At 34.8% G+C, this 24,379-nt stretch overlaps 1 long non-coding RNA gene and 1 other non-coding gene across 2 annotated transcripts in view; one reads left to right on the top strand and one right to left on the bottom strand.

Moving 5' to 3' along the window:
* LOC126967401 (uncharacterized) overlaps positions 1-24,379 on the top strand; it is a 557,714-nt gene that overhangs the window by 94,542 nt on the left and 438,793 nt on the right. The gene's annotated exons all lie outside the window — the stretch shown is intronic.
* Positions 3,291-3,363, bottom strand: Trnar-ucg (transfer RNA arginine (anticodon UCG)). The gene has a single exon. It is a non-coding gene; the product is annotated as a tRNA-Arg (tRNA).

Here is a 24,379-nt window from a genome sequence, read left to right as displayed (position 1 = left end):
AAAACGGCCATGTTTTTAAAATAATGTCCTAGCCAAGTTTCATAACGTTTATTTTTGAAAAAATATCATATTGAAATAATTTAGTTTTTTGTCTCGCATTTTATTCATGTGGACGTATAAATGTTGTAGAACATGTTGTTCTAATATTAATAAATAACCAGTGTTTAATTGTTTTTTTTTTAAATCAGAAGAATTTTTTTTTCAAATGGTTCACTTTTTCACTATGCATGCACAGGGGTTAAATTTATTGCAAATAGTCACCCCTATTACCTGCTAACCGGAATACGTCGAATTACCAATAACCCTGTACAAATTCAATTATTTCCAGCGAAGTTTGTTCCCCGATACCGGACGTGGCTATATAAGCAAATTGTTGATGATTGAGGCATTGTTCCGTCTTATAATTCCAAGGTTTCTTGTTAGCACACCAAGTATAGTGAAAAATCCAAGATAGCAGCGAAATGCCTACAATACGATATTTAAGTTCACACACGTTTTTATGAACTGTGAAAGATTTAAAATCTTCACAAGAAAAGTAAATAGTCACACAATTAATTGTTTCGTTTGGTGTTAGATATATGTCTTCACAATTATTTTTATAATTCCCGCTGTTGATGGAATTGTAAAACAATGGCACTATTTTTAACCGACTTCAAAAAGGAGGAGGTTTTCAATTCGATCTGTATTTTTTTTATGCATCACCGGTTACTCTGAGATTTATGATCCGATTTACGTAATTTTTCATTAGTTCGATGCAGAATAGATGCCATTTGGTCCATAATTTTACGAAGTTTGGGGGGTAGTTTTAATTTTTTGAACATTTTTAAAGAAAATTTTTGTTTACCTCGATGATATAATTGTTTTTTGTCACGGCTTTGTTAGGAGTTTTCATTCAGGTTGATTATATATTGCCAAGTGCAAAGCGAAATGTAATAGTAAGTACCTACACTTGCCACGCGTGTTTTGAGTTGGATAGCTTCGAGTAGAACAAAACAACCCAAGCGGACAGACACGCGTGGCCAGACAACCTTAATAGTAACAGTAAGTTAGTTGTTGATAATATTAAGTTTTATTTGGGCTTGGCACCAACTTAAAACCTATCAATAGGTAGCACATATAAATAATAGCATTACTCTACGGATCTAAGCTCTACAAAGCTTGGATCCGGCCAAATTCTCATCTCTGGTCCGGTATCCTCCAGTATCAGCTCGAATCATTTGACCGCGTGCAACGCAGAACAGCTCAATTTTATTTTTTATGAAAATAAGGGACGAGACGAGCACGTTCAGCTGATGGTAATTAATACGCCCTGCCCATTACAGTGCCGCTCAGGATTCTTGAAAAACTCTAAAAATTCTGAGCGGCACTACAACTGCGCTCGTCACCTTGAGACATATGATGTTAAGTCTCATTTGCGCAGTAATTTCACTAGCTACGACGCCCTTCAGACCGAAACTCAGTAATGCTTACACATTACTGCTTCACGGCAGAAATAGGCGCCGCTGTGGTACCCATTATCTAGCCGGCATCCTGTGCAAAGGAGCCTCCCACTACATCGCTTTGTGTTGTGTACATTGTGTGTTTTCTACCCCATATATTTCTGGGAGTGTTCCGAAGACTTGTTGGACCTAATAATTGGGTGTCATCTTCACCATGTGTTTAGCGTTTTGAAGGAACTTTGTGTATTATTTATTACGTACCTAAAACTTAACTATGCAAATAGCTGTCTTGTGCGGTATTTCTAGGAGTGCCGTTTTCATGGAACTTTGTGCAATGGTACAACCTAACTATGCAAAGAAATTTCTTCAAATTCAAATTCATATATGGTTACAGTGTAAAATCGTACAATAAAACTTATTATTTAATAGAACTGTTTCCTGACGAACGAACAAATTCGATATTTTATTAAGCCTTACAAACGCCCTTTTATAACTTATGGCAGCCTAGTAATGGATGCTTTGTGTTGGGGTGAAAAGTGCGCAGTTTTCTCATAATAAACTACCACAAAACACACAAATATTTAAGAATATTTATTTCTGTGTACTGTGGTTAATTCTGTGTAATTAACTAACGAGTTATAATAGGTACGTAGTACAAATAAATATAATTATTGATTAAATAGAACTAAACTAATTATAAACTAAAAATTCGAACGCGTTTCTGAATTTTAGGACTCATATTTTAAAGTATTATTTATTTATTAAGTATATTACTGATATTGTGTTCTAGGTAGGTAGGTAGCTAGCTAGCTAGGTAGCTTCTCACATTATTCATTTGAAGACTTCTGTAAGTTCATAAGACGCTAAGCCCCAACCTTCAACGAGAATACATAGATAATTTTATTCAAGGCGTCCGATTTACTTGAAAATTTGCGCACGTATCGAGAACCGACGGCAATAACAAATTAATGGCTTTCTATCCTAACCGGCTACTATTATTTTGTATACTAACTACAAAATAAGAAAAAGCAGTACTGTTTAATAATTTTAAGTTACTTGCCGGTAACCTAACCCTACAAATTTATCTATTGAATAATTATTATTATAATCATTTGAAATTCTCAGGTACCAGGCGCGGACCATATTGTCAGGTTCATTTCAAAAGATAAGCAACGAACGATGGCCACGCCCCCTGTGTGCAACAGATACGGCAAACCAAAACAATGTACCAGGCTCTTATGAAATGAAAAGGGTTGAATCTAGCTGAATCGAATGCGTTGTTTCCAAGTCAATAGTGAAAGGAATCGTTTATCATTCTTTCTCACTCACACGGTACATCCTAGCAACAGTGATATAACAATATTCACACACTGCAAACCGCGGTATTAAAATTATGTTTATAACACCTATAGCAGTACTGAGTGCAAAAAAAACGGTACCAAATGAATGACACAAAATTGTATGTAGATATAGAAGGGCGGCGGTATCGCAGGCGAAACCTTGAAATACTTTTATTGCTGCCAGTACCTAATTAATTTTACTTTTATCTAGTCCTTTAAATTAAAGTAATAAAATACTAACGACATACTGCTAATTGTACTGACAAAAAAAAACAATTATTTATATTAATTTATTGAACTGATAATTGATTAACTAACCTACCTTAGCTAAATTATTACATAAATTATGTTGCTGATTTTGTGACAAATAATTTGATTTAAGAAAATGAGGACTTACGTATTCAAAGTATTTTTCTTTTAAAAGTTTAAAAGCTGTTCATCCATAAAACGTATACTAAATTATATTTATTTATTAGGTTTTTCGGATATATTAAAAACAAAAAAAATCCTACGACCGTGACAGGACTCGAACCTGCAATCTTCGGATCCGAAGTCCGACGCCTTATCCATTAGGCCACACGGTCGATGCTTCAAAGAGCAAAATAGAGCATTGTATTCAATAGTACTGAGCCTCCTGTCGTATGACGTCATGCATTACGAGATGACGTCACGAGGTTATTCGCCTAGCGACCTTGCCGACATGAATACCTACTAAGCTACATTTGTGCTCATGTCAACAATGATTATCGGAAATTGTGGTGTAATCAATACAATGACGTAACTTAAAACTACTTAACTTCATGATGCTCTATTACATATGATTATGTCTAACCACAGTGTCTAACTAAAACATATTTTTATAAGATTTTATTATAAATTTGATGCAAAAAATATATAAAATATTTACATAAAATTGTCGATCTAAATTGATATTATTATTCTATTTTATTTTTTATATTTCACTAGCTGTTACCCGCGGGTTCGTCCACATTTATCAGAGTAACCATATTATTTTATTAGTTGATGTTGCCACATGAATTTAAAAAAAAACAATCATATCGGCGCCTATATCTGCCGTGAAGTAGTAATGTGTAAGCATTACTGTGTTTCGGTCTGAAGGGCGCCGTAGCTAGTGAAATTACTGGGCAAATGAGACTTAACATCTTAGTCTCAAGGTAACGAGCGCAATTGTGGTGCCGCTCAGAATTTTTGAGTTTTTCAAGAATCCTGAGCGGCACTGCATTGTAATGGGCAGGCGTATCAATTACCATCAGCTGAACGTACTACTCGTCTCGTCCCTTATTATCATAAAAAAAAAACTATAACTCTCATTGTTAAATCAGCAATAAAATTATATAAAAAATTATATTGAAAAATATATAAAATATTTATCTTAATTGAATGAATCTATTTTTATTCAAACAAAAAAAAAAAAAATATAATTACTATAATATTATGATTACATTAAATTCAAACTATCATTGCGGGGAAGTGTACCAAGAATACTGACACTTGCCAGCATTTCCATGATGAAGAGCTAGGGTGATCCGTTGACCGACATAGCTGCCAGCGCATAGGTTTCCAGTTATATTGCCTATATTAGCCCTATTGAGGCGCGTAGATAGTAACTTAGTACATTCTCCGCGCCTCTGGGCCCCACGGGGCAAGTGTCTCGACACCAAACAACACAAAGACTCACTTAAACCGTATGTTTGCGACGCTTGATGTCTTCAGCAGTCGAAGCAGCAGCCCCAGCATCAACTGACGTAACTTGGACATGAGATGGAGCAGGAGTGTCGACGCAAGTCGCGTCCCAAACCAGCGCCCTTCCCCTTACCTAAGCCACCAGTTTCAAAGTCAAAGTCGATTGCTCGTCAATGTCAATTAATTACACAATACTTTAAACATATACATATTTTTAAAATAATGCAATCCAGTGATACAAGAGTGAACCATAAAATCCATAAGAAAACAGCTAACTATAATACTATTCAATTCCATATTGTAATATCGTTTACGTAATCTTCAATACTGTTATAAGCCTTCGACATAAGTCTGCGCTTAATAAAAGATTTAAATTTATTTATTGATAATTCAGATACACTTTTTGGTTATTTATTATAAAATTTAATACCATCGCATGCAAAAGAATTGTTTATCCATATTTGTAATATAATGCTGTTCGATGGATTTACTTCGAACGGAAAGGGATAGTATAGATTAATATTAATTGTTTTAGAATAGAATAGAATAAAATTTATTGATAACACACCACCACCACCACACAATTATTAAATAACAAACCAGATTGAGTAATAAATTCTTAGAACTAATAAAACGAATTTAACAATACCATTTATTACTAAAAACGAAAAAGTTGGTACTGTGCGGCAGTGAATGTCACCAAATGGAACTAACTCAGTAATAATATGCAATGGCGTGGTGCCAATGTAGTACTGGTTCTCAGTAGCCCCCACATTATTCAGTCTATGAATATAATTGAACAGAAATTAAAATCAGTAAATAAAAGCAGTACTTATAGATATATATTTTTTTAATTTAACTCTAAAAAGTATTAAAAATAAATATAAGAAAATGAACGTAAGAAGAAAATCTGAATGTATTGTTAAAAAAATGTAAAAATATGTGGCTATTAATAATAAATAAATGTTAGTAAAAATTATGGTATAAGATTTAAAAGAGGCTGTTACACAGGTTTATAAATGTCACTAAGTATGTAATTTTTAGTTTTTATTTTGAAATTTTGAATTGTATTACTATGTTCAAGTGAAGGTGGCAAATTTTATTAAACAAAATATTTCCACTTCATTTATATTAATTAATATTGTCGTGATAATTTATAAATATTGTTTGATAAGCGGTAACCATGTCAATGTCTCCCGACAACTGATGTGAGAAGCTTGAGTCGTTGTTACATCATTAATTCTTATTTGTTACATCATTATTCGTTAATTTGGTGTTGAATTGCTCCTGTCACAGTTCCCTGCCCTGCCTCTCGTCCCCGCCAGGCTTCGCTGTAAAAGCCTTTAGGGCTATCAGCACAGAGGAGGTTTTTTGTCGGTAGGGGGTGTTTACACCTGAGCCAAACATAGTGGCTAACGGCCGTTCCCAATATACTATCTACAGATAGAGATAAATTACTACCTTCCACTGTCAGTAATTAGCTGTCAATAATCTGAAGCTGTCCTAATATACCCGATAAGCCTTATACTGGGACGCGTGAATTGAAATTTCCATACAAACTTTATACCGCTAGTAAGCTATACGACGTCCCATTGACAGACAGCGTGCACGGATACTATACGGTGGTCGGTGAGTTACCGTCGATAAGTTTATTGGGACAGAAAAGTCAACGATACTTACGATTTTTATCTCAAGTTAGAGATAGACTGAATATTGGGAACGGCCGTAAATTGATAGCTAGTTTATTGCAATTTTCATATTTTTCTTTATCATAGTAAGATTTAAAATATTATTTCAATAAATAAAGTTATTAAATACCTTATCTTGGTATTAATTTGTACCTGGTGTAGAATAGATTACAATATTGGGAGGCTCCTTTATAAAGGATGCCGGCTAGATTATGGGTACGACAAAGGCGGCTATTTCTGCCGTGAAGCAGTAATGTTTAAACATCACTGTGTTTCGGTCTGAAGGCCGCCGTAGCTAGTGAAATAACTGGGCCAATGAGACTTAATATTTTGTCTCAAGGTGACGAGCCCAATTGGAGTGCCGCTCAGAATTTTTAGGTTTTTAAAGTATCCTGAGCGGCACTGCATTGTAATGGGCTGGTCCTATCAATTACCATCAGCTGAACGTCCTGCTCGTCTCGTCCCTTATTTGCATTAAAAAAATATTTACAAGTCAACTTGTAATACAATACGAATATTATTCTAGAAGAATTCTATAATTTTTATGAAAAGTTCGTTTATATAATATGACTCAATGAAAACAATTTATTAGGCCTGTGCCCAAATATGTATTTACAATCTTAAAACCAAATAATGCCACCAATTTATTTTATACCAATCAATTCTTCCATCATCTAGTCAAAGATAATTAAAAATATCACTCATTAAACATTATATATATTTGCCCCTCAAAACAGAGCGATAAGGTCGGCAAAAACAACAGAATTTATCAACAAAGTGATACTGCATATTATAAATAGCTTGAAAATATTCCTATGCCCGGAAAACCTCGGGGCTATCTGAGGTCCTCAGTTTTATGGGTTAATGCTCTCTCTAATTCATATCAGCTGTGAGAACTGGAGCAATATACAGTGTGCTTAAACTTAACGCGACGAATAAAGCAACTATTTAACATGTTGCAAACGGCAAATTTAACGGAATGGAGACTTCAATGCTTTTATTTTTTTAAGCATTCATTGTGTTTATCTCCTAATCGAGAGGTAGCCAAGATTTCGGATTGTTTGCCTTAAGTTTCCCACGCTTTTTGCGAGGATAGACTTCGGTTATCACTTGATACAATAAACTTCATGCCGGCTCTACAAAGCGCAGGTCCGGCCACACTTGGAGTATTGCTGTCATCTCTGGTCTGGCGCACCCCAGTATCAGCTCCATCCATTTGACCGCGTGCAACGTAGAGCATCTCGAATTGTCGGGAACCCAGTGCTCTGTGAACGTCTGGATCACTTGGCTTTGCGTAGAGATGTCGCTTTATTGTGTGTCTTCTACCGCATTTATTTAGAGTTCTGAAGAGCTGTTTAACCTGATTTCTGTCGCCAAATTCCACCTTCGCACGACACGCCACTAGTTAGGATATCATCCCCACCGTCAGGATGTGTAGCGGTCCTCCACAGTGCGGTTTTCAAGGAGCTCTCTTCCACGCACTACAACATGGGTACCTTCAAAAAAAAGGGGAAATTTTCCTTCCTTAAAGGCCGGCAACGGTCCTGTGATTCCTCTGGTGTTGCAATTGATTGTGGGTGGTGTTGATCACTTAATACCAGGTGACCCGTACGCTCGTTTGTCCTCCTTTTCCAAAAAAAAAAATATAAATAATCGGTTCTCGATAAATCTACGAAGTTTGAACGAAATCTGGCCGTTTAAACTGGGTCAAAATCGCACCCAAATGAGTCGGTTCCAATCATATATACATACAGGTGAAGCTAATAAAAAGTGTGTAAAAACGAAGTACAGTCTACAAGTTTTTAATTGTTCCCTGTTTAATATTATATATACTCCTTGATATTTTAATTTATTATTATATTATTTTGTAGTTTATGATTGATTTGAGAAAGACATTATTCCTTTCATCCAATTAAGATGAAAGCTACAACTGCCATGAGTCCGCAAATTTATATCAAAGGATAATGATCCTAAATAAACCATTCTTACGGAAATCTCGTAAAAGGGTCCGAGGGAGCAAGGCCGTAACAAGGCCCTTTGAATTGTCATAACAATTGCGACCTTCGAACACCCAAACGGGCAAGGCCGCGTGTCAAGCTATGTCAATATTGCAGCCAAGGACTTTTGGAGTTATTTTACACAGTAGCGTAACATGAATATTATAAATAACTAGCTGACCCAGCAAACGTTGTATTGCCGATATTAAAATCGCGATACAAATGTAACTGTTGATCGTAGATGGGTGAAAATTTGAAGTTGTATGTATTTTTTAATGCTGAGAAATTAAAAAAAAATGTCAAACGTATTAAAAAAAAATTTGGCGTGGACCACCCTTAACATTTAGGGGGATGAAAAATAGATTTTGTCCGATTCTCAGACCTACCCAATACGCACTCAAAATTTCATGAGAATCAGTCAAGCCGTTTCGAAGGAGTTTAACTACAAACACCGCGACATGAGAATTTTATATATTAGAAGATTTTCACACGATACCGTAGGCGTAGCCGCAACGTGCGGCATTTAATACTAGGGCTAAGTGGGGCGTACTCGAGCCAGTCTCGAACAATGTTTGACGTTGACGTGCCACATGTTCTGTTAAACTTTGCTAATTATTAAATCTAAAATGCCGGGTTGCGTAGTAAAAATTTGTAAAAATAATACTACAAGAAATAAGAAAGGCACTGGGATCACGTATCATCAGTAAGTATTTTGTATTTTATTAATTTCAATGTAAAATAACACGAAACGTAAATAAGTTACAAAATTGCAAAGATGCCACGCACACAAGCATCTAATAGTTGCTGTAATAAAAAAACTATTATTCTTAAGTAGTTGTTTAGTTGGAGCGCAGCGGAGAACAATGTCTAATCTAAGTCGATATTCTTACTTTAACATACATAAATACATATAAACATCCATGACTTGGAAACCACATTCATCATTATAAATATTTGCACCAACCGGGATTCGAACCAAGGACCTCTAGCTCAGTAGGCAGTGTCACTCACCACTAGGCTATGTTGTTATAAACTACATATTTACTGATCTGGTCAAGATCGCCGGAATACGTTCGACGAGGGCAGCGTAGGAAAGATCCTCGTGCAAAACTTTGGGGGAGACTGGACAAACGGTCCAGCAGTTTTTCTTCCGGCTTATTATGATGATGATGGTACAAATAGGTACTATAAAACTGAATATTCTTCACAAATACTTAATAATAAACCTGAAGAAGCTTTTTTGTACTTGTACATTACTTACTTGTAAAATAAGTTTGAATAAAAAGCGATCTTGTACAGCTTAATCCGGGAAGGTTGGCATAATTTGGTCGAGCCAAAAGTCATCGTCAGAGAACTCACATGGGGATAAAACTGTTTTACCACAAAAAAAAAATACGCAAGTTCATTACTCATGTGAGATTAGCTGGGGGAGGCGTGTGAAAAATCCCTAATATCACCTATCGTAGTCATTAGATGACCAATTACTAAAAAACCTAGTAATACGAGTATAATATTGTATCTAATACTAAAAATAGTCTAATTAAGTAGTGAGATTATACACTATGATATAACGCCTAGCTTTAAGAATAGTACCTGGACGACCGAGCTTTGCTCAGCTTTTTAAGAAAGTACAAAATTTTAACAAAAAACAAACTGATAGAATATCTTGATTCTCGAACCGGGGTCTTCTACTTTCCGGTTCGCCCAGCTATTATAGTCTGGTATATAGTGGCGAAATTTACTATTGTATTCTAATATTATTGTAGCAGTTTCTCATTAAAACACGTATAAAACATTTTTTTTGTAAATTGAAACCTTGCTAGATCGATTTTTCGCCCCCGAAACTTCCGGTATACTAAATATGATAATACTAGGTCATAAAGAATAGAGCTCTTCATTATTTTTTTCTAATAAGATATTACGAAGCGACGGATAATGAACCGGCAACCAGATTAGGTGGTAGTGAAGTAAAAAATAAAAACATGGCATAGATTGCTTCCTAAATTAGAATAAGACATTTGGATTCATAAATTATTTATTCAAATTGCTTTGGCATATCGGTATAAACAGCATCGCTACATCTTAATATATATAAATCTCGTGTCACAATGTTTGTCCTCAATGGACTCCTAAACTAATGAACGGATTTTAATGGGGATTACTTCATGGAGTGCAGTTTGGTCCAACTTGAGAGATAGGATAGTTTTTATTTCGATTTGGGACCCAAAATTATTTTTATTTTCAATATTTGTTTTGTATGGACATATTTTCTATGAGAGAATTTAGTGACGCACGGTTTGACAGTTCCGCTGTGAAACAATTTAATTATAACAGGAGCATTTTTTACGAAATAAATCTTGATATTTTGAAATATTATTGGCAAATTCCTGTAAAACTGTATGTTTTATTTTTATAATCTACAGAACAACGTCTGTCGGGGCAGCTAGTAATATTATAAAACAAAGTCCTCCGTCGAGTTCGAGGAAGGTTTTATTTAGTATGCGTTGTCGCTGTCTAAATCTTTTGAGATATAGTAAAATTATGTATGGTGGAATTGTGTATCTCATATAGATCTACGGAAAAGTCCGCATCGGCATAAGTCTATCTCTTCAGGTTAACATACTATATCCATTTTAATACTTCAAAATATTGGCCATTATAAAGCTATTTACACAAATACGATAAAAATCCTTATCATTTTATTGTTATAAAATCATTCAGAAATAAGTTATTACACACTTTCGATGGCTTTAGACTACATTATTCCCGAATACTTACATATTTTTTTTTATATTCACAGAGCAGCGTCTGTGGCGTCAGCTATTGTTATATATATTTCCGCATACAATATGTTAGTAGTTATTCCTTCATTATCATTACGGCATATATATATATTTAAAAAACAATAAGTATTCTGGTTACACCACTGTGTTACTAGGACAACAGAAGTAATACAATATCGGTAGCTTATTGGCAGATCACTCTCGACCTTCCCTATTGTAAGGCCTTTCTCGACGAGATCTTTTGATTCGTAAACTTTCAAGTAATCAAAATGCAGTTAACAGTCGATCCACCGCACCGCTGTTTATTTAATAAAGACGCTGTTGTTCATGCTGAGGATAATTATTGTCTATGATCGGAATTATAATTCGCGCATTGATACTGTAGAAGCCTCAGTCAGTTGTCTTAAACAGGTTTAATTGGTGAATAGTCGTTATTTGTTGCCTACCTTAATATTGTCATCACTAATTTTATAATATAAAAGCTGAAACGTATAGTCCAGTCAATTTAAACATTCGAAGGTGCATTATTTCCCAACAAGCTGAAAATCAGTAAAATTGTTCAAAACATAATTATAAATAAAATTTCTATCTAAGAAACGGCGGCGACATTTTTCATAGATAATTTTATGATCTACAATTTTTGTCTAGCGTATTTTATGATAAACCTTACCGTTTTGCTGAAAATCGCGAAAATTTCATTTTCTTGACTTCGAGTAAAATTTTTTCCATACACGGGAATGATGGGGAATTTAAAATTTTTAGTATTTACGCCGTAAATACATGAAGGTATTTTGCGAGAATTTTATTGACCACTGAAGAACCTTTTAGCGGAGCTGGAGTTCAATCCAGATCAAGCCTGTCATGAAAATCCATTGTCATCGGAATTAATCTATCATTTTATATTTCAGCTCACGCGGTAAATTCAAAATTCGATTGCAGTTTTGGTTAGTCATACTACCGCATTGAAACTTGTAACAAACTTGACTAGGGGCTTTTGTGGGAATGGCTGGAGGCGATCACCTACCATCACCTGAACCCCATGCCCCAGGCCTTTTCTGCAACATATCTTGTGGAAATGCTTACTTGATATTACGAAGAACATCAAATGCCTAAATGAATTTACTTGTTGTCTCGCAAAACAATTTTTTTTTTTTTTTTATGAAAATAAGGGACTAGACGAGCAGTACGTTCAGCTGATGGTAATTGAAGCGCTCTGCCCATAACAATGCAGTGCCCCTGAGGATTCTTGAAAAACCCAAAAATTCTGGGCGGCACTACAACTGCGCTCGTCACTTTGAGACATAAGATGTTAAGTCTCATTTGCCCAGTAATTTCACTAGCTACGGCGCCCTTCAGACCGAAACACACTGTTTACACATTACTGCTTCAAAATTTTTTGAAAATAATTCTTCAAAATGTTAATTTGAGTCTTTTCACCATAATGTATTTAAGACTTAGTGTGAAAAGACGATAATCAGATGATCTAAAAATATCTATTGCGTTGCATGTGCGGAGGACCGCTTATGGATCTGTTGATAGTTAATAGAAATATCAACCTTACAGACGTGCACTTTGTTTAAATGGCGAAAATTTTCCTTTCAACTGGTTACAATTTATTTATGAATGTGTTATAGGTAGTAATAATATCTATAAGTACTAACAATATGAGTAATCTATACTCCTGAGAAGTTTCCAAGTATTCAAATTTTATTCAAATTAGTTTATTGACTTTAAATCTGTTATTTCCAGTGAACGCATTATGTTACCTACTTCTGAGACTGCCTGTTAGAAGCTTATAGAAATGTTTATCTTAACAATTTACCTTAAAATAATAATTTTGAGGTGAAAACATCTGTAGCGGCGTTGAGCACTTTTATTGGGATGGGTATAAAATGTTAAACTCGCGTCAGGCACGTGACCTGATCGAAAATTCCAGCTTTTACGATTTACAGCTTTTTGTCAAAATATAAATGTGGCTAAATTGGATTGTTGTGTGTGCGTCGATTTGACTAAAAAATCGAAAGTGACTTCTTTTTTAATACTTTTACAAGTGTTGTCAATTCTTTTAATCATGGACTAGTACAAAAATAAGGACTCTGTGTCACCTTCCATAACAGTGTAGCACCAAAACAAGCCGATGAACGTGTAAATACATAGCCCCACGCACACACTTACACTACTACAGGCCGATAGGCGGCCATTATGAGATTTGTCATCGTCTGTGACAGATCAGTTTGCGTCTCAATAAAGAATTTAAGAAATGCCGTCGTGTGTTGTGAAAAAGTGTAAAAACGATACTATATAAGTATTTCTGGCCATATATGATTATTTAAGGGAGAAAAAATTGTGTAACTAGTATCCCCCGTAACCGCACACACACTAGCAAAACGGTGCTTCACTTGCTAATATCACGGCGTCCTTCTTTTTTTACTCGTCCGAGTTTTTAATGCTAAAAACGTTTTATATATCACCACTAAAGGATTTAATCCTTTAGTGGTGATATTATATTATTTATTGTTCCCATAATTATTTTTATTTCCAATATTTGTTTGGTATGGACATATGTTCTGTGTGTTCTTTGAGTGCATATTGGGTAGGTCTGAGAGTCAGACAACATCTATTTTTCATCCCCCTAAATGTAAAGGGTGGTCAACACGAATTTTTTATTTTTATTTTTTTGGCATTTTTTTTAAATTTGTTTGATTATAAGTCAGCATTAAAAATACATACAACTTCAAATTTTCACCCATCTACGATCAACAGTTACTTTTGTATCGCGATTTTAATATCGGCAATACAACGTTTGCTGGGTCAGCTAGTATGTATATATATTAGTTTTACCTCAATCGCGTGTAAATATTACGCACACACTTTTTTAATGTCTTATATTTTAAGTATGTTTCGATTTTTTTAAAGAAAAATACCATTTGTGAATTCAAAATCCAGAACAACGCAAAATTGTATAAGCACCCCCATCGCAATTCAAAACATTTGCTACCAGGCGCTTATGAGGCACTAAAAGATTAAGCTAGGGTCGACACAGACACCTCCAAATACCTCCCTTTATCAACTGAAGTTTGCTTCGATATCGTTACCGCTCGTTTAATATGAATTTTAAGGGAAGTTCACAATGATTGGTAACAATAAGTAATTCATTTTTTAATTCACTTAAGTACATTACAAGCATGAATATTATGTCCATCTGTGCTTTCCTTACGGCCGTTCCCAATATTTAGTCTATCTCTACTCTCTACTTTAGATAAAAATCGTAACTATCGTTGACTTTTCTGTCCCAATAAACTTATCGACGGTAACTCACCTTACCCGTACACGCTGTCTGTCAATTGGAGGACGTATAGCTTACCAGCGATAGAAGTTCGTATGGAAATTGCAATTCACGCGTCCCAATATAAGGCGATAAGAATGACTTATCGTGTATATTGGGACAGCTTCAGATTATCGACAGCTAATTACTAAAAGAAGATGGTAGTAATTTATCTTTATCTGTAGACAGTAGGTATATTGGGAACGGCCGTTAGTACAGTAGGTTTTGGCTTAACTTACTCAAAAAGCTTCTCGCTGAAGTTAGAGGTTTTCTCATGATATTTAAGTTGTTACTGCAAGACCATGTCTATGACCTTGGATGTATCTCGATGTTTACGTCTTAGATCATTTATACGTCTAGATAGTCTGACAGCTATGAAAACGTCAATAAAAAAATAGACTTTAGAACGAACCTCTATTTTGAGCAATTCACGCACACTAACACAAAGTGTCATACAAATCGTAAGACGTAACTTGTCACGCACACTAAACTAATATTCCTGAACTGTTATTGTCAGTTGTCTGACTTGACTCTATCTAGACTTATAAATTATTTAAGGTTTACGTAATATTTATTACCGCGCCACTCTGACATTTTTTGAATTTTTCGAATTTGAACTTTAAAATACATTGCAATTTTAAATGTGATTCGAGGTGTTTTATATTTATAGTACGTCAATGAATAATGTACAATTTATTTTAATCACACTATGTCCCTAATTTAAAATTATTGTACTATAATTTTTGATCAGCACGGAACCGTGGAATGCGCAAGTAAGACACACTACCTTGTCCACTAACCTGCTAGTTATGAAATAAAACAGAGTTTTATCTCTGCATGGAACTACTATAAAACAAGTTGATAATTGACCAGGAGTATGCAATGCACATTGCAAGAAAGAAAGAGAGACAAAATATGACCGGTTACAGTAGCCACTCTCTCATTCAGATAGATAGCTCGAAAACCAAAACATTGAGTACTAGGCTACCATAAAATTGAAGCGTTCGACCAACTAGTACCACTGCATATTTTGCAGATTTGGGTGTACGTGTTATGAATGGTAAGAGTTGGTTCGAGTAGTAGAAATTAACCGACGATTATTTATTTTATTAGATGTACCAACAATAATGATTTGCACTTACATACTAGTTCTAGGTTGGTTATTATAATTAGGTACATTCAACATTTTAAAAAAGAAAGTAACTCGATAAATTTTAATTCTAATATAAAACTAAGTAAGTGGGAAATTACAAAAAAAAGTAAGAATTAAGAAGTAGTTAACAATCTAATACCATCTGCCGTGGTCGTGATTTTTTCTATATGACCTAAACAGTGTCGTGAAAAATGTTAATGTCATGATCTTTGATATCGTTAAATGTGATAGATATTCTATTAAACGATTAGCAATGTAATGGCGCTGGGTAAAATAACCTTAACATTATTTTTCTAGTAGCTATGTACCTTGCAAGGATTCACTTTAATAGAACTTTAAAATAAACACTCCAATTTCAGTAATAAAATGTCAAGATGTAACTATTAATATTAAAAACAGAATGATACTTGTTTGAGTTTGTTAAAATTAGTTAGTATGCTATATATTATTACGTAGTAAGAAGAGATGCATCATAATACTAAACGTAAGAAAGAGATACAAAATATTAATTCAAATGGACGCTTACAGTAAGTAAGCCACGCCTCTTGCTCGGGTAGAAAGCTCGAAAACCAAAACATTCAATACCAGGCTCTCATAAAGTTGAAAGAGGTAACCGTGAGATATATAGAATTTTAATTATTATTTATTCTTTCATATTTCAGTTTATTAAAATTACGACTATGTTTATTATTCTGGATACTAAGTAGTCCACTTACGTACTTATAATACTACATTCTTATTAAATATGGATTCGGATTCGCTTGCTATTCTGTGCTATTCATACTCCAACATACACTAACATTTCAATTTTAACTAATGAAATGGTATTAGAGAGCAGTATCTTGAGGTCCCGATGACGGTGGCGGTGAACAAAAGGCCACAAACACCCAGACGGTGTGTCCATTTCAAATAGAAAGCTCCAAAACCAAAACAATTATTACCAGGCCTTCGTAAATTTAAAAGAGGTAACTATGAGCAACATTACTTTTATATCGATGGAACTATGGTTTCCGATAATCAAACCCGTAATGCAGGTTAATATGTCCTACGTATATGATATAACATATTGTATATTATGCGCCATCAATGATTATTGTATAGTAAATATAGTATTTAATCCTCATTGAATTGCATTGAAAGAGATCACTTTGCTTTTTTAAAATTAAGAACTAGTATGACAATTTAATTAGTCATTTTGACCAAAAAATGCTACCTAAATTTCGAATTCGGCGTCTTTCTTGTAAAATATGCGTGCGCAACATGTCTAATTCAAATAGAGAGCTCAAAAACCAAAACATCCAACACCCGGGCTTCATATATTTAAAAGAGGTTGCTTTGAGGTACAAATTAATATTACGTCTACAGTTGAAGCCAGGCAAATTTGTTAGTTAACGGTACTATTCAATCAGGTGGCCACCTATATAAGTGTGAAAGAGATATACGCATTCAAGATTAGTGTCATCGCGACCTTTGGGCAGCAGATAGTCCGAAAACCAAAACAATAATTACCAGGGACACATAGGTTAAAAGATTTTATCTCTTACACTATAATAAATTTAATACATTAATGGCATTATAAAAAGATCTAAAATATAGTTTTAACAAGACAATAATTAAATAATATAAAAATAGCGGACAGTTGCGAGTATGACTTCCGCACCGAAGGGATCTTACGGCCGTTTTCAATGTCCTATCTATCCTTAAACTAGAGGTAGACAAATCTATCTTTAAACGCTTACCTACATTTCAAGAACCTATCGACATAAAGCATTGGACTATAACTATATTTGACATAACTATGGATAGATAAGATGCTGTCATTAAACGGTGACTGCAATGTATCCGTAACTAGAGATACGTTATTGAGAACGATCAATCATAGAATACTTTACTTTTTAAATTAAATTAAATCAAAGTAAGTCCTGGTCTTTTTTGTTATGCCTTTTCTTCATTTTTAAGCATAAAGTTAAACAAAAAATAATAAAATATCAGTACTCTATAATAGGACAAATGCAATGACTGTAAAATAATTGGTATTCTAAAATGAAAAATAGAATAGAAAACTAATTTAAAGATTAGTCAAAAAATTATTCAATGCACAATTATTGGGCAGGTTTTTTTGGTAAGCAAATCAATATGCAATACTAACTATATAAGCTAATATGTAATAATAATAACTTTTCCAGCACAAAAATAAACTGTGAAATTAAAATTATAAAATTAGTGAAATTACTGGGCAAATGAGACTTAATATCTTATGTCTCAAAATGACGAGCGCAGTTGTAGTGCCGCTCAGAATTTTTGGGTTTTTCAATAATCCTGAGCGGCACTGCATTGTAATGGGTAGAGCGTATCAATTAGCTTCGAAGAAGCTGGGCGTCATAAATAGAGCACGACAATACTTCAATTCGGCCCTTTTTCTAGTGCTCTACAAAGCGCAGGTCCAGCCAGTGGGAGGCTCCTTTGCACAGTATGCCGGCTAGATTATGGGTACCACAACGGCGCCTTTTTCTCCTATGAAGAAGTAATATGTAAGCATTACTGTGTTTCGGTCTGAAGGGCGCTGTAACTAGTGAAATTACTGGGCAAATGAGACTAAAAACATCTCATGTCTCAAGGTGACGAGCGTAGTTGTAGTGCCGCTCAGAAGTTTTGGGGTTTTTCAGGAATCCTAAGCGGCACCGCATTGTAATGGCTAGGTCGTATCAATTCTCTCGTCCCTTATTTTCATTAAAAAAAAACCGAAACCAAATCTAAACTTATTTATTCACAAATGTCAAAAAAGACACGCATGAGTGCGAAAGTTATAAATTTTACCCTTTTCCACCACTTCTCACCAAGAGCAAGTACAATGTATACAGTATGTAATATATTTATTCATTAAAGTTACAATTTCATTTAAAACCTGCCCCGCAAAACTGCTTACGAAGTTTGACTGCAGCTAGCTCGCTTTATATAAACAATATCCGGACGACCGAGCCTTGCTCGGATTTTTAAGAATGTACAAAACTTGAACAAAAAAAAAACTAATAGGACATCTGGATTCGAGCCGGGGTCTTCTGCTTTCCGGATCACCCAATGTCCCATCTGATCTATAATAGTCTTGTATATAGTGGCGAAATTTACCTTTGTATTCTAATGTTATTGTAGCTGTTTCTCATTCAAACATGGAAAACATATCACCATTTATTTTAAATTGAAACCTAGCTAGATCGATTTATCACCCCCGAAATCCCCTGCATACTTAATTTTATGAAAATCGTTGGAACCGTTTCCAAGATTCAGATTATATATATATATATATATATATAATCTGAATCTCATATAATATAATCTGAATATAATCTGAATATAAGATACCTTATAAATTATTAAATAAGATTATATTAATACAATTACGTAAATGGTTACAACGTATTGAACAAGTGTTTTTTTAATAAACTTTTAAATTTAGCAAGTGTAGTCAGTAAAATTTTACAAGTTTTATATAGTTTAGAGTAATCTTCTTCACATTGATTCTTTGTCTTTTTATTATTAAAACGAGTAATTTAAAAAATCTTGTTTGCAATGATTCTATTTTATCTATATACTAGTGGACCCAACAGACGTTGTCCTGTACACACGTCTTAAATTTGAAAAATCGGTCCAGCCGTTAGGAGCAGTTCACTAACATACACATGAGCAGGAGAATTATATTATATGGGCGGAATTGAGAATCTAAACCAATCTCGAATTCACTGAAACAAACAAAAAAGTCATCAAAATCAGTCCAGCCGCTTAGGAGGTAGTTTAATTGTGAATCTAAACCATTTTCGAATCCACCTGAAGACACACACCAATCTCAAATTCACTGGAACACACAAAAATATCATCAAAATCGGTCCAGCCGTTTAGGAGGTAGTCCAATTGTGAATCTAAATCATTCTCGAATCCACCTGAATACACACAGAAAGTTTCATTACAATCGGTCCAGCCGTCTAGGAGGAGTTCAGTGACATACACACGCACACAAGAATTATATATATAAAGATATTTTAAATGTTAACCCATAGCGAATAGAATCAACTAGTGCAAAATATAAACATTTTAGTATTGGTAAGATATATCATAGTAAAGTGTATGGAGATTTCCATATGAAGAAGTTTCTGAGTATTTAATAATTAATTACTGAGTACTGGTTATTAATACCATGAAGCTATAAAGGATCTTATCATTTGCTTGAAAATCCTTACGCTACGACTCATCTATTTTTGAAGTGAGCTCACACATACAAAATATAGGTTATCTCAAGATACTACCATGCTAAGATTAAGGATTGATCTCCGCTGCGCTACAACTAGATACCGCAGGTGCAATCGCAAATTGCGACAGCTAATAATACGCCCAAGTGGGCGTCCTCGAGCCAGTCTCGAACAACGTGTGGCGATGAGGTACTACATATTCTGTTAAAATTTGCTTATAATTGAAACTAAAATGTCGGGTTGCCTAGAAAATCTTTTTAAAAATAGTACTACAAGAAATTAGAAAGCAAAATCACATATCATCAGTAAGTATTTTATTTATTTCAATATAAAATAACACGAAGCTTTTATTACAAAATTTGAAAGATTTTCTTTTATGTAAATAAGGGATGAGACGAGCAGGACGCTCAGCTGATGGTAATTGATACGTCCTGCCCATTACAATGCAGTGCCGCTCAGAATTATTGAAGAACCCAAAAATTCTGAGCGGCACTACAACTGCGCTCGTCACCTTGAGGCATAAGATGTTACGTCTCATTTGCCCAGTAATTCACTAGCTACGGCGCCCTTCAGACGGAAACACAGTAATACTTACACACTACTGCTTCTCGGCAGAAATAGGCGCCGTTGTGGTACCCATAATATAGCCGGATTCCTGTGCAAAGGAGCCTCCCACTGGTGCCATTGAGTGTCACGATGCCACGCACACAAGCATCTAAAAGTTGCCGTAGTAAAAAAGCTATTGTTCTTAAGTAGCGCGGTATCTAGTTAAAGCGGAACGGAGACCAATCCCTAATCTAAGCTACCATGATATTTTACCGTGAAAATTACGTCGCGATATCTTCCTCAAGACATCCGCGCTGGACTTCTCATCGAGATCTTATAACAATGGTTACCATAAAACTATTCTTAATTTAGACTAACTCCGCTATTTTCCCAAAGTTATTAATGTCTTGAGAATTTTATAAAATGTGTTAATAAATAATTAGGTAATTTAAAAATTATTTAACATACAAATTTTATCATTACTTATTCAAAGTCAAAGTCAAATAAACTTTATTCAATTAGGCTTAAACCACGCAATTTGAATCGTCACTACAAATATTTCTTTTAAATTACTGAATTTACCATATTATGTTCGTAAAAAGTAGAGCTCGTGAGAATAACACACAATAAACTCAACGGCCTCTCGTTTCAATCAAATAGAGTATTTTACAATGGCTGTAATATACATAATAAATTACACTGGCCTTCAAAAGTAAGTATCAAACTTTTAAAATTGGGATAACGTTTTAAGTTCACAAGATATGCTTTCGAAATAAAAAGGACTCCAAAGAGAATTTAATTTTGTACATAAAAACTTTATAGTCGGTAACCTTCTTTTAAGAATTGGCTGAAAAAAAACTTCAAAACCAAAACCATTCCTTTTTCAAAGTGGACGTTTCCGAATTACAATATTACCATTCACATTTTGCTTTCTGTTTTAAATTTTTTTTCAAGATCGATGGGTCTTGTTTTAAAAATTTATGCTAAAAAGCACATAACATTTATTTATCATGCCTCTTTCAGTTGAAAAATGTGCTAGGATCATAGCTTTTCTGGAACTAGGCATCAGTATGCGTCGCACTGCAAGAATGGTGGGTGTGACGTCCGAACGGTCCAGAAGGTACGAAGAGACTGGACACCATCTGAGGAGACCTTGTAATGGCAGACCCAGGTGTACCAGTGCCCGAGAAGATCGTTATATTATTTCCACTGTGTTAAGAAACCGCCACCAAAATGCAGTTGAAGTCCAGCAACAGCTATTTCAGACCCGGAGGGACTACATTAGTGACAGTGCAGTGAGAAGAAGACTTGCTGAAGCAAATTTGAAACCCCAAAGACCAGCGAGTGGCCCAAAACTCGAGAGACAGCATCGAGTAGCGAGACTGCGATACGCCCGTGAACACATGCAGTGGGATGAAGAAGAATGGTCAAGAATTTTATTTGCAGATGAGTCTCGATTCTCCCTTTACACTTCTGATGGAAGGCGAAGTGTTTACAGGCGACCTGGTGAGCGATACCTTCAAGCCTGCATCTCAGAAAGAGTCCAATACGGTGGAGGCAGTGTACATGTATGGGCTGGCATATCTTCAGAAGGTCGCACAGAGCTAGTAGCCATAGAAAATGGCACCCTCACTGGGCAAAGATATGCTCAGGAGATTCTCAATGAGTATTCAGGGCCGTATTTAGCAAATATGGGTGATGGATCGATGCTGATGCATGATAATGCCCGGCCACACACGGCTCATATCGTACAAGAGTATATTCAGGAGGTCGGTATCAGCGTGATGGCATGGGCATCAAGAACTCCTGATCTCAACCCGATTGAACACGCCTGGGATGAGCTTGGGAGGCAAGTCAGAAATCGCAGACCACCTACTACCCTCAGGGCACTAAAGCAGGCCCTGGTAGAAGAATGGGAGAATATTCTCCAACATCGGCTCCGAAACCTAGTGTTCAGTATGCCAAACTGGCTCGAAGCTGTAATAAGAGCTCGAGGAGGCAATACCAGTTGTTAAAAATTAAATAACATGTAATACATTTTAGTTGAATTTTTTTACACTAAACTAAAGATGTCTATTTTCATTGTTTTATCTTTTTTAAGTTAAAAATGTTACTAATGTATAATTTTAGTTTCTAAGAATTACAGCCTATAAAATTTGCAACAAAACGTTTCTAATCTTAAATCTCTACCTTCTATAGTTAAGAAAAAAAATTAATTTGAAAAGTGTGATACTTACTTTTGCAGGCCAGTGTAGTTTGTAAGGTGCTGCATCCAATATATGAATCGTGTTTAAATAATATAAATTATTTCATAAAAAGTAAAAAATAATAAGCTGTATAAATATAAAATATCGTATATTGGATGCAAGCTTGATATCATTTTTTATGTATGGATGCTTCGTGAACATGATGGTCGTGAATACTGTCAATTATTGATGCGATCCAACAAATACAATGATTTATTAACTATTTTTTTTATGAAAACAAGGGACGAGACGAACAGGAAGTTCAGCTGGATGGTTATTGATGCGCCCTGCCCATAACAATGCAGTGCCGCTCTTGACAAACCCCAAAAATTCTGAGCGACACTACAAATGCGCTCGTCATTTTGAGACATAAGATGTTAGGTCTTATTTTGCCCAGTAATTTAACTAGCTACGGCGCTCTTCAGACCAAAACACAGTAATGCTTACATATTAGTGCTTCACGGCAGAAATAGGCGCCGTTGTGGTATCCATAATCTAACTGGCATCCTGTGCAAAGGAGCCTCCCACTGGTAATATACAGTGCCCCTTATTCATAATAGTCTGCTAACTTAAAGCATTGCTAATTCGCACTCTTTCTTCTTCTATTGACCTAAGTCAGAATGAGAAAAAACACTCCTAAGCGGCTGTTTAAAGTTACTTTACAACTATACAATATCTTTTATTTGGAATTCTCCTTGATTAATAACTAGGTTCCATCAGAACTACTTAAGGTAGTTACATCATTTCTCTTCTAAACTCTTTTGTTTAGGTTAAACTTTAGGTTCCATGAACTTTTTTAGGGTTTTGTTTATACCTTTAAAACAGTTGCGGATCTTTAATATAATCTAATATATAAAATTCTCATGTCGCGGTGTTTGTAGTTAAACTCCTCCGAAATTTTGAGTGCATATTGGGTAGGTCTGAGAATCGGACAACATCTATTTTTCATCCCCCCAAATGTTAAGGGTAGTCCACGCCAATTTTTTTTATTTAATTTATTTGGTATATTTTTTTAAATTTGTTTGATTATGAGTCAACATTAAAAAATACATACAACTTCAAATTTTCACCCATCTACGATCAACAGCTACTTTTGTATCGCGATTTTAATATCGGCAATACAACGTTTGCTGGGTCAGCTAGTATCGTTATAATATTATGTAGATGAACATCTTTTGTATTTTGGTAGAGTTCTCGTGACAGGCATCATCATGCACGCTTAATACCACTGCTTGTAGCGGTGACGTGGGGCAGGTCGTTCCCTTCCCTAAAATATGGTCGAGGTCCATGCGTCATGCTCGTGAACGGGTGCTGCTTGTGGTGGCTGGATGATCCCATCACCGGGAAATCTGATGTGTTTTTTTTTCTTTTATTTTTTCTATATTTTTTTTATATAATCTATATATATAAAATTTAATTGAACTCGAGAACGGCTGGACTGATTTGGCTAATTTTGGTCTTGAATTAAAATGTGAATGAATATGAAAGTGTTCGGAATTAAATAAAAACAACAATTTTGTTTTTCCTTTGATGTGTCCCCCGTCGTCCGATATTTGTTTTGTATGGACATATTTACTATAAGAAATTTATTGACGCAGGGTGTGACAGTTCTGCTGTAAAACAATGTCATTACAACAACAGGGTGCATATCTTACGAAATAATTCTTGATGTTATGATATATTATTGGCAAATTCATAAAAAACAGTATTTTATTTATTATATACAGAACCACGTCTTTCGGGTCAACTAGTAGCTAAAAAAATGCTCGTATAATGCCTTTATTTTTTTACGGTATGTGTGGATTGATACATCTACTGTACTGTACTATATGTATGTACTCAATAACAATAACTATGTTTTTACTTATTAATTTATATTTTTTTTCCTTACTCGTATAAGACATTTAGTAATTGACG

This window comes from Leptidea sinapis, chromosome 13 (assembly GCF_905404315.1).
Source record: "Leptidea sinapis chromosome 13, ilLepSina1.1, whole genome shotgun sequence".
NCBI lineage: Eukaryota > Metazoa > Arthropoda > Insecta > Lepidoptera > Pieridae > Leptidea > Leptidea sinapis.
Note: the sequence above shows the minus strand (reverse complement) of the source record. Positions and strands in the feature narration are given on the sequence as shown.